This window comes from Schistocerca gregaria, chromosome 5 (assembly GCF_023897955.1).
Source record: "Schistocerca gregaria isolate iqSchGreg1 chromosome 5, iqSchGreg1.2, whole genome shotgun sequence".
Lineage (NCBI taxonomy): Eukaryota > Metazoa > Arthropoda > Insecta > Orthoptera > Acrididae > Schistocerca > Schistocerca gregaria.
In genome coordinates this window covers 166,561,912-166,579,626 of record NC_064924.1, presented here as the reverse complement: position 1 = coordinate 166,579,626, position 17,715 = coordinate 166,561,912, and the positions used below count along the sequence as shown (strand labels likewise).

At 42.5% G+C, this 17,715-nt stretch overlaps 1 protein-coding gene across 1 annotated transcript in view; it reads right to left on the bottom strand.

The window, feature by feature from the left end:
* LOC126273120 (UDP-glucosyltransferase 2-like) overlaps positions 1–3,133 on the bottom strand; it is a 100,808-nt gene extending 97,675 nt beyond the window's left edge. The window contains exon 1 of the mRNA XM_049976574.1: positions 3,047–3,133. The gene's annotated coding sequence lies outside the window, so the exon portion shown is untranslated. The remainder of the gene's footprint in view (positions 1–3,046) is intronic.
* Positions 3,134–17,715: the final 14,582 nt, after the last annotated feature.

Below are 17,715 nucleotides of genomic sequence, written 5' to 3'. Positions count from 1 at the left end.
CGCTCTGTGTTAAAAATACGACGGGTTACGGGGATTCAAACAAAATTCCAACAGAATTGGCAATCTATTTTGATGTGAGTTGTTAACCTTTTCTCATTCGAAGAAGGATCACCATTCATGAGTAACGGCCCCAATTCTCTTGGTGATAGCTTTAGCTGGCCGGAGTGGCCGAGCGGTTCTAGGCGCTTCAGCCTGGAACCGCGCGACCGCTACGGTCGCAGGTTCGAATCCTGCCTCGGGCATTGATGTGTGTGATGTCCTTAGGTTAGTTAGGTTTAAGTAGTTCTAAGTTCTAGGGGACTGATGACCTCAGAAGTTAAGTCCCATAGTGCTCAGAGACATTTTTTTGATAGCTTTAATTGTACTTCCTCTGTCACAATGTAATTTGCCTAACTCATCTCACAGCAGCTATTGCGACAGAATTCGGAAACGGAGTGCCTCATTAAACAAGTAATTGGCAATCACGGAGCTGAATAGCGTACGGAAAACGTCATAGTGTCGGTTTTCACTAAAATAAAAGAAGAAATTTCATGTTTATTTTTATATTAGGAAGCTCTTGTTTCGCTAGCTGTCGATAACTCTTAAAAAATTACAGGCACTGGAGTGAAATCAATAAAAAAGGATGTATAAGGACTGATATATCGCTATAGATAAGGAAGTTCTGTGTGTTTAAAAATTGACAACAATCTCCTCCTTGTGCGCTGTCATTCGTCAAACTTTTGTTTCGATGGCTCGAACGGTTTAGGAGATATGAGAGATGCTGCGAGTGTTTCATTCTCGCGGGCGTGAGCTCGGAAATGAGGGCGCTGCATAGGATCCATTTTCTCGAGATCGGATTCACATAGATACCTCGTCCCAAGTCTAAACCAAAATTCAACTTGTTAGCTAAATTTCGTACGCAGCAACATATGGTGTAATACGCACCAAACGCAAAATCATAGCGACCCCTAATTTTCGTTGCAAACTTTTTGAGCTGTGCATAGTGTCTTACTAAAATGTGTACATCAGGACAAGGATGGTCATTAGCGAGATGATGGTCACTTCGTCACGAAGCTGACATTTAACGCTACAAGTAAGGTAAAAGTCTAATCTTTTCAGTGAATAGTTTCTGTAAAATGGTTTGAGATAGATAACAGGGTGTGCGCGATTCATTTTTGTCAGCGCAGAGCATCACCAGTCGGTGCGTACGAAGTATGGTGTTGTTGTTGTTGTGCTCTTCAGTCCTGAGACAGATTTGATGTAGCTCTCGATGCTACTCTATCCTGTGAAAGCATCTTCATCTCCCAGAAGTTACCGCAACCCACATCCTTCTAAATCTGCTTAGTGTATTCATCTCTTGGCCTCCCTCTATGATTTTTACCCTCCACGCTGCCCTCCAGTACCAAATTGGTGATCCCTTGATGCCTCAGCACATGTCCTACTAACCGATCCCTTCTTTTTGTCAAGTTGTGCCACATACTCATCTTCTCCCGAATTCTATTCAATACTTCATCGTTAGTTATGTGATCTACCCATCTAATCTTCAGCATTCTTCTGTAGCACCACATTTCGAAAGCTTCTATTCTCTTCTTGTCCAAACTATTTATCGTCCATGTTTCACTTCCATACATGGCTACACTCCATACAAATATTTTCAGAAACGACTTCCTGACACTTAAATCTATACTCGATGTTAACAAATTTCTCTTCCTCAGAAACGCTTTCCTTCCCATTACCACTCTACATTTTATATCTTCTCTACTTCGACCATCACCAGTTATTTTGCTCCCCAAATAGCAAAATTCCTTTACTACTTTAAGTGTCTCATTTCCTAATCTAATTCCCTTAGCATCACCCGACTTAATTCGACTACATTCCATTATCCTCGTTTTGCTTTTGTTGATGTTCAACTTATACCCTCCTTTCAAGGCACTGTCCATTCCGTTCAACTGCTCTTCCAAGTCCTTTGCTGTCTCTGACAGAATTACGATGTCATCGGCGAACCTCAAAGTTTTTATTTCTTCTCCATGAATTTTAATACCTGCTCCTAATTTTTCTTTTGTTTCCTTTACTGCTTTCTCAATACACAGATTGAATAACATCGGTGAGAGACTACAACCCTGTCTCACTCCCTTCCCAACCACTGCTTCCCTTTCATGTCCCTCGACTCTTATAATTGAGATCTGGTTTCTGTACAAATTGTAAACTAATAGTTCGGTAATTTTCACACCTGTCAACATCTGTTTTCTTTGGGATCGGAATTATTATATTCTTCTTGAAGTCTGAGGGTATTTCGCCTGTCTCATACGACTTGGTCACCAGATGGTAGAGTTTTGTCAGGACTGGCTCTCCCAAGGCCATCAGTAGTTCTAATAGAATGTTGTCTACTCCCGGGGCCTTGTTTCGACTCAGGTCTTTCAGTGCTCTGTCAAACTCTTCACGCAGTATCGTTTCTCCCATTTCATCTTCATCCTCTTCCATTTCCATAATATTGTCCTCAAGTACATCGCCCTTGTATAGACCCTGTATATAATGCGTCTCAATATGCGCATTACAGAATTGCGACTTCCGGCAGCGCTGCTCAAAATGGCTCTGAGCGCTATGGGACTTAACATTTGTGGTCATCATTCCCTAGAACTACTTAAACCTAACTAACCTAAGGGCATCACACAACACCCAGTCATCACGAGACAAAGAAAATCGCTGACTCCGCCGGGAATCGAACCCGAGAACCCAGGTGCGGGAAGCGAGAACGCTACCGCACGACCACGAGCTGCGGACGAGGCTGCGCTGCTGACCAGCGAGGCAGCAGTGGTCAGCGTTGCATAGTGCAAATAGACGGGGCATTTACACACGTGGCGATTCGTACGCCAGCGGCAGGGGCAACCGCGCGACCACCTGTGCAAGAGCGGTAAGGGCACAGAGCAAGCCAAAGATTTTCGTAACAGAGCACACATTGTCTCGACGCCCGTTGCAAGAAAATGTGCTAATAGGGCACAGTAGAGCCGTACACTTGATTCAGAAGTCTATCATTATTAAGACATCGTATAAAAGTGCAAGTACTTACGCGAATTCGGTGCCTGCTGGAATGAGAGAATCCTAGCCGCGACGATGTGCGGCCGCTGTGACTTCTCAGCAACGTCTGAGAACAGGTGATAGCGGTGTCTCACTAAGGAGACGTTATCTGCGTCTGAATCTGATAAAACGAATAACGGGAAATCTGACTGTAACGGCGGTGTCTCACTTTCAGAAAATAGTCTTGAAGAAAGAATGACGTTCCACGACTGATCACCGTTACAAAATTGCTGATAAACACATTTCTCAGTACAGTTTCTGCTCCTATAAGCTCTTCTAAAGCCCTCCTCACACGGAAGCTGGTGACGTCACAACGTCGAATTTCATGTCCTGGAGCACTGCGAAGCGTCGCCCGCAGTTACCCGTGCTAAAGGTGGGCATACCAAATCCATAAGTTTTGGACGAAGTCACTCGCCGGCATGGTCGGCACTGGAAAAGCCGTGGCTTGGGAGGAAAGGCGGACGCCGAGGCAGGTGGCAGTCTCGTCCCAGAGATTCCGATGTGGACGCCGCGAGGAGAAGACGGAGGCTGTTCGAGGCTACATCGGCGGAAGTCTCGCCACAGTCCTTCAAGAGATATGATAACCGAGAAAAATGAATAACGCTGTAGTTGACAGAGTTTGAGGTGCTGTATGCTAACATTTTTTGTTTTTTTTTCCAATGCTAGCGTTCTTAAGACATTTTGGGATTTTGTTATAATTGTAATACAAGTTTGTTATGCAATATTTGATATTATTTAACATTTCCGTATGATTAGAGAACAAACCATGAAATAAATATCTGACTGTCCATTTCCGAATATGTGGTGATTTCCGAGTGCGTGGTTAGGCAGGAACTTCAGAGGACAGCTTATATTGCTGCGAGTGAAACGAGGAGCAATACGATTCATATTCTCCCTTGTCACAAATACTTCGCTGTTCATTTCCGAATATGTGACAATTTCCGAGTGGGTGGTTAGGCACGAACCCAAGAGGAAAGCTTAAATTGCTGGAAGTGAAACGATGAACAATAACATTCATGTTCTTCCTTGTCAGAAATATTTTGCACCAACTCATTCCCCTATTGCGTTCTCACTACAGCTGAGATTCTCCTGTCACTAACACATCCACAAACGTCAAGTCAGTCCTATAGCGATCGACAAATCGACAGCGTCGTTTCTGGTCCCCTTCCCTGAACCACTACGTCGCGATTAAATCAGTTCCTGCAAAAGCAGCGAGAAACGTACTCAGTACCAAGATCGATACCTTGGGTCGGAAGTAACATGCGAAGGGAGAAAATGTCTGCCTTGGCAGACGGCCGTTGCGACCTATGGGCGCACGGAACTGCTGAGACAGCTGTGCGGTGAAAGGCCGCTTTGTAAATCGCACGTGTGGGAGAAAATCGCAGCCATCGGTCGTCTAAAAATCAAAACAATCTGATGAGTCGCATGCGGCTGGATATGGCTGCCTGGCTGGATTGTATCTATGTGTGTGGAAAAAAATGAAATGAGCATATGGCACTGGGGGCCAGGAGGCTCCATCGGGGGAAGTTCGGCCGCCGAGTGCTAGTCTTATTTCTGCCGACGCCATATTGGGCGACTCGCGTGCTCGTGATAAGAATAGAAAGACGATGAAGACAACACAACACCCACTCCACGAGCGGAGAAAACCTCCAGCGCGACTGGGAATCGAACCCGAGCCCGTTGCATGAGAGGCAAGCACGTTACCTTTTTTTTTTAAATTTTGTTCGTTGTTGATCGTTGTGTTTGGTTGTTGCGGACGTCACATGACATCCGATCAAGTTCGTTTGTTGATGCTTTCAGTCACTTTTTTATTACAAAGGCCATCCAGCTCTCTGACCGAACACACTGAGCTACCGTGTCGGCTGTTCAGCTAAGCAGGCGGACTTTGTGTAGAAACGTGGCATCGATTCGTTTTACTATTTATTAAGAGGTTTTCGTGAGCAAGCAATAAAGAAAACAAAAGAAAAGTTCGGAGTAGGTATTAAAATCCATGGAGAAGAAATAAAAACTCTGAGGTTTCCCGACGATATTGTAATTCTATCAGAGACAGCAAAGGACTTGGAAGAGCAGTTGGACGGAATGGACAGTGTCTTGAAAGGAGGGTATAAGATGAACATCAACAAAAGTTAAACGAGGATAATGGGATGTAGTTGAATTAAATCAGGTGATGCAGAGGGAATTAGATTAGGAAATGAGACACTTAAAGTAGTAAAGGAGTTTTGCTATTTGGGGAGCAAAATAACTTATGATGGTCGAAGTAGAGAGGATATACAATGTAGACAGGCAACGGGAAGGAAAGAGTTTCTGAAGAAGGGGAATTTGTTGATGTAGAGTATAGATTTAAGTGTCAGGAAGTCGTTTCTGAAAGTATTTGTATGGAGTATAGCCATGTATGGAAGTGAAACCTGGACGATAAATAGTTTAGACAGGAAGAGAATAGAAGCTTTCGAAATGTGGTGCTACAGAAGAATACTGAAGATTAGATGGGTAGATCGCATAACTGATGAGGAGGTATTGAATAAAATTGGGGAGAAGAGGAGTTTGTGGCACAAGTTGACTAGAAGAAGGGATCGGTTGGTAGGACATGTGCTGAGGCATCAAGGGATCACCAATTTAATATTGGAGGGCAGCGTGGAGGGTAAAAATCGTAGAGGGAGACCAAGAGATGAATACACTAAGCAGATTCAGAAGGATGTAGGCTGCAGTAAGTCCTGGGAGATAAAGAAGCTTGCACAGGATAGAGTAGCATGGAGAGGTGCGTCAAAACTAGTCTCAGGACTGAAGACCACAACAACAACAACAAGTTTTCGCTCTGCTCTCGTTGAGTTACAAATCTACGTTAGAATTTGTGGTTATGCAGGGACCATGAGCTTATCTGAGAAGTGAAGTGGAAGCCGGAGATGGCATTCACACTAAGAAAAAAAATTATCCGTCAGTTCTGCAGTAATATACTTTTTGAAACCTCTTGCTAAAAAAGTAGAATCGGTGATAGGTTCATAGTAATAGTCCTGATGCAATGTGCTCACTCTTACGGTTTTAAGTTATTCGTGAAATAATTACATGCATTATTAAAGTTTTTAACTTGCAAACAGATTGACCTACATACCTTCTGTAAGTTAAGAGAACATTTTAATTTAAATGTTCATGGCAGATCTGTTATACAGTGATACTCAAGTCTTTTGTCATTTCACATCATCTAACTCTCCTTCATACAATTCACGACAAGAGTTGCAGGAATGTGTAGTGCTGCCATTGACAACATATTCATAGAAACATAAAGTAGATTGTGTAAATACCGGCAGTTAAATTATAAGATTAACGAATAAAAAAGGTATTGAGGAATAATAATCGTACAAGGAATTGCATTGGCATACCGGAAATGTATATACAACACATCTGTCGTCAGAGAGAAATGAAATATGTTTAGTAAACTAGCCTACAGTTCCCGAGAAAAGTGTTTCAAAACACGTTTAAGAGGATATAGTTCACGTTTATTGTAAATTTGTGTTTTGTAAGTATTCACGGAGACAAATAAATTAACTGCAACTGCTGCTAAACGTAGCAGTTCATTTTCCATAGCAGTACTTCTTGACAGACTGACGTTCACAAGACTGATAGGAATTGCTTGAGAAATCGCTCGTGTGTAGGGTGCCGAAGCGAGCAACCGATTGCAGGCAATTTCGCATGCGACGGATCTCTGCGATCCGTCGCTCGTGTATGGGACCCCTAAGAGTGGTATTTCGTCCCTGAGACAATAGAGCGCCATATATCTCCACCCGCTCATCCACTCTCCGAAGACATTGTTGGTACTGGGTGAAGGGGGACCGTTTATAGATGTGATCACTCGGTCGAACAGAGTGGAAAGATACAAGATCCATTCGAAATTCAAACGAACGTTATACTGCAGAAATGCGCGTTAAAACTATCATCTCCTTACTCTCTCAACCGTTTCACGAAGGATTCATTGGGAAGAATGGAAAATTCTTTTTCTTTAAATTTTAACCATTGTTCTCAAAGCCTGTCATTGTAAAACCTACTGCTCCACGTTGTCTTCTATCATTCATTATTTTTATTTGCTTATTTTGCACAATAAAGCATTATGGAAATAAATGGAATTTTAAGGTGCGTTTTTATCGTTTTATTACGACCTATATATTATGTTTTCTGTGTATAAGTTGTTTTTTCCTGAATATGCTGACGTTTCCATAGAAAGCTCACTCTCGTTCGTTCTTTTACAAGCCTGTGAACGCCTTTATGCCTGATGGCAGCGTGTAGACCGGCAAGAGGAAACACGGCAAACGTGTTACGGCAGAAGGTAATGACTCAAAAGGCTCAAATGGCTCTGAGCACCATGGGACTTAACATCTGTGGTCATCAGTCCCCTAGAACTTAGAACTACTTAAACCTAACTAACCTAAGGACATCACACACATCCATGCCCGAGGCAGGATTCGAACCTGCGACCGTAGCAGTCGCGCGGTTCCGGACTGAGCGCCTTAACCGCGAGACCACCGCGGCCGACAAGGTAATGAAATAGCTGTACTAATCGCAGTGCACCACAAACCACTGATAAGCGCCCGGCAATTACAGCGCGATTTGAGTGTGTCCGTAGATAGTACTGTCACAGTGCTGCATCGTCGTAAGTATCATCCATATCACAGGTCACTATAGCAAGAACTTCACGGCAACGATTTCCGTAATCGGGTAGTGTTTTGTGAATGGGCACGTCAACACATGCAAACGACCGCCACGTTCTTTGCCAATGTGCTACTTTCCGATGAATCTACATTCACAAACCGTTGTAGCATTAACTAGCATAATATTCATTACTGAAGTATACAAAACCCCCACTGTTTACGTCAAGTTGACCGTCAACGTCGTTGGTTGGTTAACGTATGGTCTGGCATCATGGGGAACAAACTCATTGGTCCGTATTTTAGCGGCGGCTCGTTGCACGAGTGCAAATATCGAACGCTTTTGGAACAAGAACTAACGGCACTACTGAAATATGTTAGCCTAGACGTTCGACAACGTATGTGATTTCGGCGTGACGGTTACCCAGTGGATTGCGCAATTGAAGCACGGGAAGTGTTAAACCGTGTTTACACTGGTCGATGGATCGGCAGAGGTGGCCCTATTAGCTGTCTCTCTGGGTCGCCGAAATTGAGGTCGCCAGATTTCTTTCTGTGGGGATATTTAAAGGATAACGTGTGCGAGCAAGAGCCAACACTAATCCGCCGAGCGGATTTGTGCCGGGGACCGTCACGACTCCCCGGTCGGGAAACAGTGCGTTAGACCGCACGGCTAGCCGGGCGGGCTTAGAACACTTACTCTAATTGGAAAAGTGGAGTATTGTTCACCTTGAGCCACGGCCACAGTGGCGCGTCGAATAGTACCCTGTTCGATATATCGGAGGAGTACAACGTTGCGAATGGGGTTTCCAATTGGAAGTTGTGAAATACTGGCCCGTCCTACCCTCGCAGCACTTAGATGGGGTCCCACGTGTCATTGAATATTCAACGGCAGTTTAGTAGCATGTGGTAAATTACGATTGTTTACCTATTTCTATTCCTTCGATAACAGCCCAATCTGTGCCGAAACGAAGAAAATGCTTCAGATAAAATTTACAATATATAGATTTTGCCGTAGGATCGTAATCTGCAACTAAAAAAAGAGGGCTCCCATTTAAGATTTCAAAGTTGCCCCCCCCCCCCCCTCAACCCAACCACGAGGTGGCGTGTGGGGGATCGAGTGTGGTATTATTGGAAGGCCCCCTCCGAGACAAACAATTTGGAATTATAGCTTTTTTTTAAGCCGATGCGTTGTTTGCTAAATACACTCCTGGAAATTGAAATAAGAACACCGTGAATTCATTGTCCCAGGAAGGGGAAACTTTATTGACACATTCCTGGGGTCAGATACATCACATGATCACAGTGACAGAACCACAGGCACATAGACAAAGGCAACAGAGCATGCACAATGTCGACACTTCTTTTCTTCTTCTTTTAGTGTTCAACCCTGAGGTTGGTTTGCAGCAGAGCGCCATTCCTCTCTTCTGTCTGCTTTCCTCTTCATTTCCACATATGTGTTACATCCAACGTCATTCATGATCTGTTGCATGTATGATATCCTTGGTCGCCCCCGCCGATTCCTTCCCTCAATAACTCCTTCTGCTATTGTTCCAATGATATTGTTGTGTCGTAGGATGTGCCCTACAAGTTTGTCTCTTCTTGTTTGGATGTGCCTCCACAGAGATCTGGTTTCCTGTACTCTTCTAAGCACCTCTTCATTTGTTACTTTGTCTGTCCAGCTGATCTTCATCATCCTTCTATAGCACCACATCTCCAGGGCCTCTAGCCGACTTCTCTCTGCTCTTCCAACTGTCCAAGTTTCACATCCATATAGGGCCACACTCCAAACGAAACCTTTCATGATGCGTTTCCTTATTTTCAGACTGATGTTGTTGCTGGTGAGTAAGTTACTTCTCCGATTAAATGCAATTTTGGCCTTTTGTATTCTGGTCGCAATTTCTTTCCGGCATATACCATCCCTTGTGATTTTGCTTCCCAGGTAAGTAAATTCCTGTATCACTTCCAGCTCCTCTCTTCCAATTCTAATTCTCGGAGGTTCATATTCTGCTCCTGTACTGCATACCATCACTTTAGTCTTTTTCTTGTTTATTCTCATTCCATACTGATTGTATAGAATTTTTTCCGTTGTTCTGAGGACTTCCTCTAGATCTTCTTCTGTCTCCGTGACTATAGCAATATCATCTGCATAACGTACCATGTCTATCTTCTGCCCATTAATTTTGATCCCCACCTCAGTAGTTTCTCGAACTTGGTCTATAGCTTCCTGGATGTAAGCATTGAATATAAGAGGAGAGAGAGCACATCCTTGTCTTACCCCTTTTCTAATATTTGCTTGTTGTTCCTGGTGACAGTTCCTAATCACTGCCACCTCATTCTTATAGAAACTGAGTATCACGCGGATGTCTTTGTACTTTATTCCAATTTTCCTCAGCACTCTGAACATCTCTTGCCAGATAACGTTATCAAATGCCTTTTCCATGTCTATAAAGGCAATATAAGTTGGTTTATTTTTCTGTAATTGCTTTTCGATAATGAGTCTTAGTGCCAGAATCGCCTCTCTTGTTCCCAATCTCCTTCTGAAACCAAACTGATCTTCACTCAGCATATCCTCCACCTTCTCTTCAATTCTCTTCAGAACTATTTTTATGAGAATTTTTGATGCATGTGATATTAGGCTAAGAGTTCGGTGCTGTTCACATTTTGTAGCTGCTGCCTTCTTTGGTATAGGAACAATGATACATTTCTGGAAGTCTGTCGGTATCTCTCCTGTGTTATAGATGGACCTAATAAGTTTAAGCAGCATCATTTTCATGCCGTCACCAGCATTCTTTATTAGTTCTGCAGGGATGTCATCAATACCCGTTGCTTTGTTGTCCTGTAGTTCTTTTAGAACTCTGTCAAATTCTTCTTGCAGAATGTCACCTCCCTTGTCATCTTCGTCTACTTCCTCTTCTCTTCCTATTACTTCCTCCGAAAGAGATGTTCCAGCATACAACTCCTCTATGTATTCTTTCCATCTCTTCAGCATGTCTTCACCAAACAGCATTTTCCCCTCTTTATTTTCTATTGTGCCTGAGAGTACTGTTTTACGTTTGTGAAAAAAAAATTGATTTGCTGTTCTGTAGGCTAAATCAGTTCTTCCGTTTGGCATATTTTCTTCTACTTTCCTGCACATTTCTCCAAGAAAATTTTCTTTTGCTTTCCTAGCTTCTCTATTAACTAAATTCCTTAGTCTTCTGTATTCAGCTTTTCCTTGTTCCTCAGTTGCATTTTTGTATAATCTTCTGTTTTCTATAAGCTCAATAATATCTGCTGTAATCCATTTCCTCTTGTTTTTGGGTTCAGTTCTTCCCACTATCTTTACTGCTGCTTTGTATATACAAGATTTAATCTGATTCCAGTCTTCATTTACTCCACCATGTTGAAAATTTTTAATTAGGTTGTCTGTTTCATGAGCATAGTGCTTTGCCAGTCCCTCAGTTTTCAGTTTTTCTAGTTCCCATTTAAGTTTTACTGGCTTCTTCTTCAAACGTTTGAATCTCAGTGAACTTTTCATCATGACCAGGTTATGATCTCTGCCTATGTCTGCAGATGGATAGCTCCTGCAATCTTTTATCTGGTTCCTAAAACGAGCTTTCACTAGAATGTAGTCAATCTGTTGTCTCCTCAGGTCTCCAGGGGCCTTCCATGTATATCTTCTTCGTTTGTGGTGCTGGAAAAGTGTGTTTGCAACAACTAATTGGTGCTTTGAGCAGAACTCGATCAGTCGATCACCTCTTTCATTTCTTCTTCCAAGTCGGCACTAGTACAGTGTATATCCACCTCTCGCAGCAATGCAGGCTGCTATTCTCCCATGGAGACGATCGTAGAGATGCTGGATGTAGTCCCGTGGAACGGCTTGCCATGCCATTTCCACCTGGCGCCTCAGTTGGACAAGCGTTCGTGCTGGACGTGAAGACCGCGTCAGACAACGCTTCATCCAGTCCCAAACATGCTCAATGGGGGACAGATCCGGAGATCTTGCTGGCCAGGGTAGTTGACTTACACCTTCTACAGCACGTTGGGTGGCACGGGATACATGCGGACGTGCATTGTCCTGTTGGAACAGCAAGTTCCCTTGACGGTCTAGGAATGGTAGAACGATGGGTTCGATGACGGTTTGGATGTACCGTGCACTATTCAGTGTCCCCTCGACGATCACCAGAGGTGTACGGCCAGTGTAGGAGATCGCTCGCCACCCCATGATGCCGGGTGTTGGCCCTGTGTGCCTCGGTCGTATGCAGTCCTGATTGTGGCGCTCACCTGCACGGCGCCAAACACGCATACGACCATCATTGGCACCAAGGCAGAAGCGACTCTCATCGCTGAAGACGACACGTCTCCATTCGTCCCTCCATTCACGCCTGTCGCGACACCACTGGAGGCGGGCTGCACGATGTTGGGGCGTGAGCGGAAGACGGCCTAACGGTGTGCGGGACCGTAGCCCAGCTTCATGGAGACGGTTGCGAATGGTCCTCGCCGATACCCCAGGAGCAACAGTGTCCCTAATTTGCTGGGAAGTGGCGGTGCGGTCCCCTACGGCACTGCGTAGGATCCTACGGTCTTGGCGTGCATCCGTGCGTCGCTGCTGTCCGGTCCCAGGTCGACGGGCACGTGCACCTTCCGCAGACCACTGGCGACAACATCGATGTACTGTGGAGATCTCACGCCCCACGTGTTGAGCAATTCGGCGGTACGTCCACCCGGCCTCCCGCATGCCCACTATACGCCCTCGCTCAAATTCCGTCAACTGCACATACGGTTCACGTCCACGCTGTCGCGGCATGCTACCAGTGTTAAAGACTGCGATGGAGCTCCGTATGCCACGGCAAACTGGCTGACACTGACGGCGGCGGTGCACAAATGCTGCGCAGCTAGCGCCATTCGACGGCCAACACCGCGGTTCCTGGTGTGTCCGCTGTGCCGTGCGTGTGATCATTGCTTGTACAGCCCTCTCGCAGTGTCCGGAGCAAGTATGGTGGGTCTGACACACCGGTGTCAATGTGTTCTTTTTTTCCATTTCCAGGAGTGTATTTCAATATCTATGTCCTGTATGTCCTGAATTGGAGGACGCAGCGAATGTCGTTCGGCTTCCGTTGGCACTGAAACAGACCGTCGTCTCCACAGACAAAAAGTGAATTGGCTGGTCACTTACGTGTTTCTCTCATCCGTGCAAAAACAGTGCGCTGCGTCATTGTAAAACTGCAGCACTGTCAATGCAGCAGAGATTTACAACCGCATGAGATTGAGACGGCACATATTCGAGGTTAGTTCTCTTATTTTCTGTAGTAAACAAATTCAAGAGTTTGTAGGACGCCATTACTAGTTAGATTAGTGTACCGCTAAATCAGATATTACGCCGTTCTGAACTACTACCTTAATTAAACAAATCTTACAAATCAGAAACATTGTTAAATTTTTGCTATGCTCCCCGTAAAACACGTTGCAGTGTCCCTCAACCATTCATTTAGTGATTAAGTAATATAACGATACACATACCCGCTAGCATGTCATTCACTATTTATGTATTTAAGTGCACTGTTGTTCTGCCTTTCGGTATTTAACTGATGATTAATTGCTCCTGTATTCGCTACACGTAGTGTAGATACCATTTAATAGATACTAATTCACTGATGAGCCAGTATTATGACCACCAGCTTTACAGTGTGTTTGTCCACCTTTGGAACGCAATACAGCAGAGATTCTGCGTTGCATGAATTCACCAAATAGTTTTCCAGAGGTTTGTGACTCCAGATGTGTGATTATACAGTGGTTCACAGACCGTATCATCGATCAGCCTCCGCCAAACGATACACGGACGGTTAGTAGTTGAAGTTTCGTAACATTAATATAAATGGAAAGATTTTGTACATTTTGTATTGTGATGTGATACTGTAAAAAATGTATGCCCTTTGTTCCGATTCACGATAAGAGCGTGAGGCTTGGCAGTGGCGGGAGGACAGTCTCCCTGCCATGACGCAGTCATCATCGCTGGGCCACATTGACGTTCGATGGAGAGCCGATTTCCAAAGAATCTCGCCCGAACCTACTTTAATAATGATGACAAAAGAAATATTGTGCTTTCAATAATTATTGATTAAAATGTGTATCCCATACTTGTTCAGATACGACCACGATCAACTGCGATTTGTGAACATAAGTCGTTAATTTTTAGGGCGTGGCTTTATTATCGATATGTATAGTACTTATGCAATTATGTTTTAAAGAATAAATGTAAATAATTTTGAAGATTTCGCAAGTCTATTGTAAGAAGTATTTAATGAATTGTTGATCTGGAAAACAGAATAAGCGAAGTATTTTTGGAATTGAAGTGACATTTAAAGCGTATGGAAAGGATTGATGCGAAATAGTAAGATCTGAGTTTCATTGAGAATACGGTATTCGCATCGAGTTGAATTTTTTTTACGACAGTTGAGTAAAAGAGATTTTCCGGAGATTTTTCCAAGACTAGATAAACTTTATATCATTTCTGGAACGAAGAAATATAAATTTAATGGTCAAATAAACATTCAGGCAACAGTTAGTAAATAGCCACACAGAGATAATCTTTGTGAATGAGGGAACGCTTAAGCATATGGAGGTAAAAACAGGGAAGTTGTGATGACGTCAACAACGTCGGTCTGACACGTGTAATCATGTCCTGATTTTTTTATAAGTGTAGAATACACCAAAAGAAACACAATGTCAAAATGTTAGCTTCTAAGACTCACTGCAAGAATTATTTTTAAAAATGTTGTAAATTCCCAAATAATTAGATCGCCTGGTGGCTGGAGGAATCTACACGTCTGCCGTAGATGAGATAGAGAGCGCATGCGCGACGTGGCTGATGCACAGCCTTTTGCTGACGGCAATGCGGTGAAGAAATAACACGGCACAACGCAACTGTAATTTGCAAAGTGAGTTTCCGTTTCTCTGACACGACTGTTTGCAGTTACTATTCACTTGAATTTGCAAATCATTGAATATCCACAATAATTAGCAGTGGCCTTTGCTTCATCGCTAAGTGTAACAGTGCAGAGAAAAACTAAATTACTTTTGTATTTTGTTGACAGAGGATTGCTAATAGCATCTGCATTTTACAGCTTAAGAGTGTCACAGTAATGTGGAATACAATTAATTTTCTCAGTTCTGCAAATATAAAATAAAATAAAAAGAAAGCGGTATGGAATCGAAACGCATACTTCTCCTGAAGAGCTACATGTGTGCTATTTATTAGTCAATTACTTGAACTTTTCGTTGGAAACTGGGGTAACATTAGAAGATACAAGAAATAACTCTGACAACTCCGTGGATTGTGGTTTGACCGATGAGTGTTGAGCTAATTAAAATCGAGAAGAGAAACACAGTAACTTCATTGCCTGAAGATAACCAATACGGTAATAGTTTTCGGTGTTAAAGAAAAGACTGTAAATTTTTTGGTTAAATAAAGGAAAGAAAATATTTAATGTTTAGCAGTGTGTAAAGCTGGTTCCGCTTTGTAAAATCTTTACGTGAATTATTAAAAAGCACCAAATTTTACGTGAAATGCGAAATATATGCCAAAATGAAACTCGAAAAATTGTGAAAGAAAAACTATTTGAAAGGTCTACAACTGCTGGTGAGATTCAGTGCACCATTACTAAGGTAGGCCCGTGAGACTGAGGGCTCTGAACTGCATGTGAGATTGCTGTTTCTGATTTCCATGTTTTCCTACCTAATTAAAAACATTAAGGAAATCAAACGGAAAAGGTATTTTGAAAATGACGTCCTCCATAGATAGGTAAGTCATATGGAAAATTTTGGGTGTATAAATCTTCGCAGATACCCCTCAGTTACCTTAAATTACCAACAACAATTTGGTCGCTGAACTGCAACTACAGATTTACAGACTGCCTTGTACCAAAAGGAGATATTAATTCTGTTACAAGGCCATAGTGATCACGCAACTGTGTTGCTTGTACTATCCTCAGGGGTTTATTCAAGATGATAATTGCTATCATAGGACGTTCTTCTGTAGGTATAACTTAAACAGTTTCTGACTTATATGTTGCCTTATTTGTTAGGTTTCTGTCAACAGATTACATCGAAGTTCATCTCCTCAGCTAGGTCCCTGATTTCACTTGTAACTAGTATGTGGCAAGACACTGATCAGTGCTATGTCTATCCTGTTTAACTGATTTAATACGTTCAACGCGTTTCCTGTGGACTTAATCCTCTGCTCATTATTTCTGTGTAATTCTACTACAAGGAGCTGTATATTGGCTGTGATTTCATTGTCAAAACATTTATTTCTGTTACCAAATACCTAAAAACTAGATCGATTAGCTAATCTTTACTGGTAAGGAAATTTCCAGTCTTCGGCTGAATTTTGGTCACATTTTCCAGATAAGAAAAAGTGATTTCAACTTCACTGTAACGTCCAAATTCGTATTAGTTAGCGAAGTGACGTTGTTAATGCTGCGACCCCCTCGAAGCTGGAGTGTTGAAGAGTCCTCTTGAAACTCTCATAGATTTGTTTACAGTTGATTTCTCTATACTGTCCGTAAAAAGTCAAGAACGCACGTATTAGGACTAAAATTTGATACGTTATGGCAATAGTGGTTCATCTGAATATTTAGCTGTAGGATTGAGGAGAACCGCTTCTCAGCCTCTGTTAACCGTTTCTAATTTATCTGTGGGGCACAGATACTCTTCATCTGGTTTTCCAGAACGTACTCCAGAAGGGAATTCTTTATTTCAAAATCACTATGACTGTGTGGTGTCACTTCCACATCATCAGCTGAAGTCAGTCACATTGCATGAGATGTTACTATTGCACCGAATTTGCAGTTTTGTTAGTCTCATTCAATGACGTGCTCATATTGCGCGGAATGTTTGTTTCCTCTTTCTGTAAGAGATATCCACAGCTATACTACAGTCTTAGTTAATGCTATACACCTGCGTTGGAATTTGAAGCTTATACCTACCACGTAGTAGTCCAGAGTACAACATTTCTTCACCCGACGTTCGCTTGTTTTCGATACAAGCGCGAAATTCGTCTTTCAATGTTTTCATTTTACTAACAAGCTTTGCTTGAAGGGGAGGTGTTATAAGTAGAGGATAGTGCACCTAGGAATACAAAATGTCACCCTGTCTTTACTTCAGTCTAGTGACCGATTTTAGAAACACGTAAAGGAATGCACACTAGCAGGAGACGTAAACAGTTTCCGGCGTTTTCTACAGTTTTTGATGTTGCTAGAAATGAGTTTTTTGCGCAGTATTTGTAATTAGTTCGATCTTTACACATTTAAGTGCTATATAACATATTAAACCTTTTTGGAATATATCCTTAAGTCTTCAGTTACAGAATTTTGTGTCAAGTACATAATTTTAAAACCATTTATGTAACTTTGAAACGTCCCCTTAGAAAAATTATAAATCACTGTGCTTAAACTGACACACAATATTTTTGGCGCAACGCAATCTGACTATCAATAATTTCTACAAGAGAACGGCCCTGACTAACATTAACCTATACGTTTCACAAATCACTTCCCTTACAAAAATCTTCGTTACTCGAACTACTGCAATACAGCAAGCGCCAATACTGCAAGCTAAATAAAAGATTCTAACTACTGAAGCCACTAACTACTGATAGGCATCGTTAGCAAATGAAAGATTTTGATAGAGAACAAACAACGTATTTACCTTAATAGTGTTAAAAAGACATTATATATATATATATATATATATATATATATATATATATATATATATATATATATATATATATATATAAAATCAGTTCATGACATCCAGTATTACGAATTTACTGTCTCTGTCCAGATCATCCGCTCTCAAAACTTCGCCATCTCACTCGCCACATCCACCACTGCTGGCGGCTCACCTCCAACTGCCCAAAGCTACGCGCTGTTAACATCCAGCTGCCCAACACTACAATAGCGAATATTACAACAATCCCAACCAGCCACAGACTGCTCACTGCACAGCCAGTGATTGTCATACGGAGCGCTACGTGACGTTACCA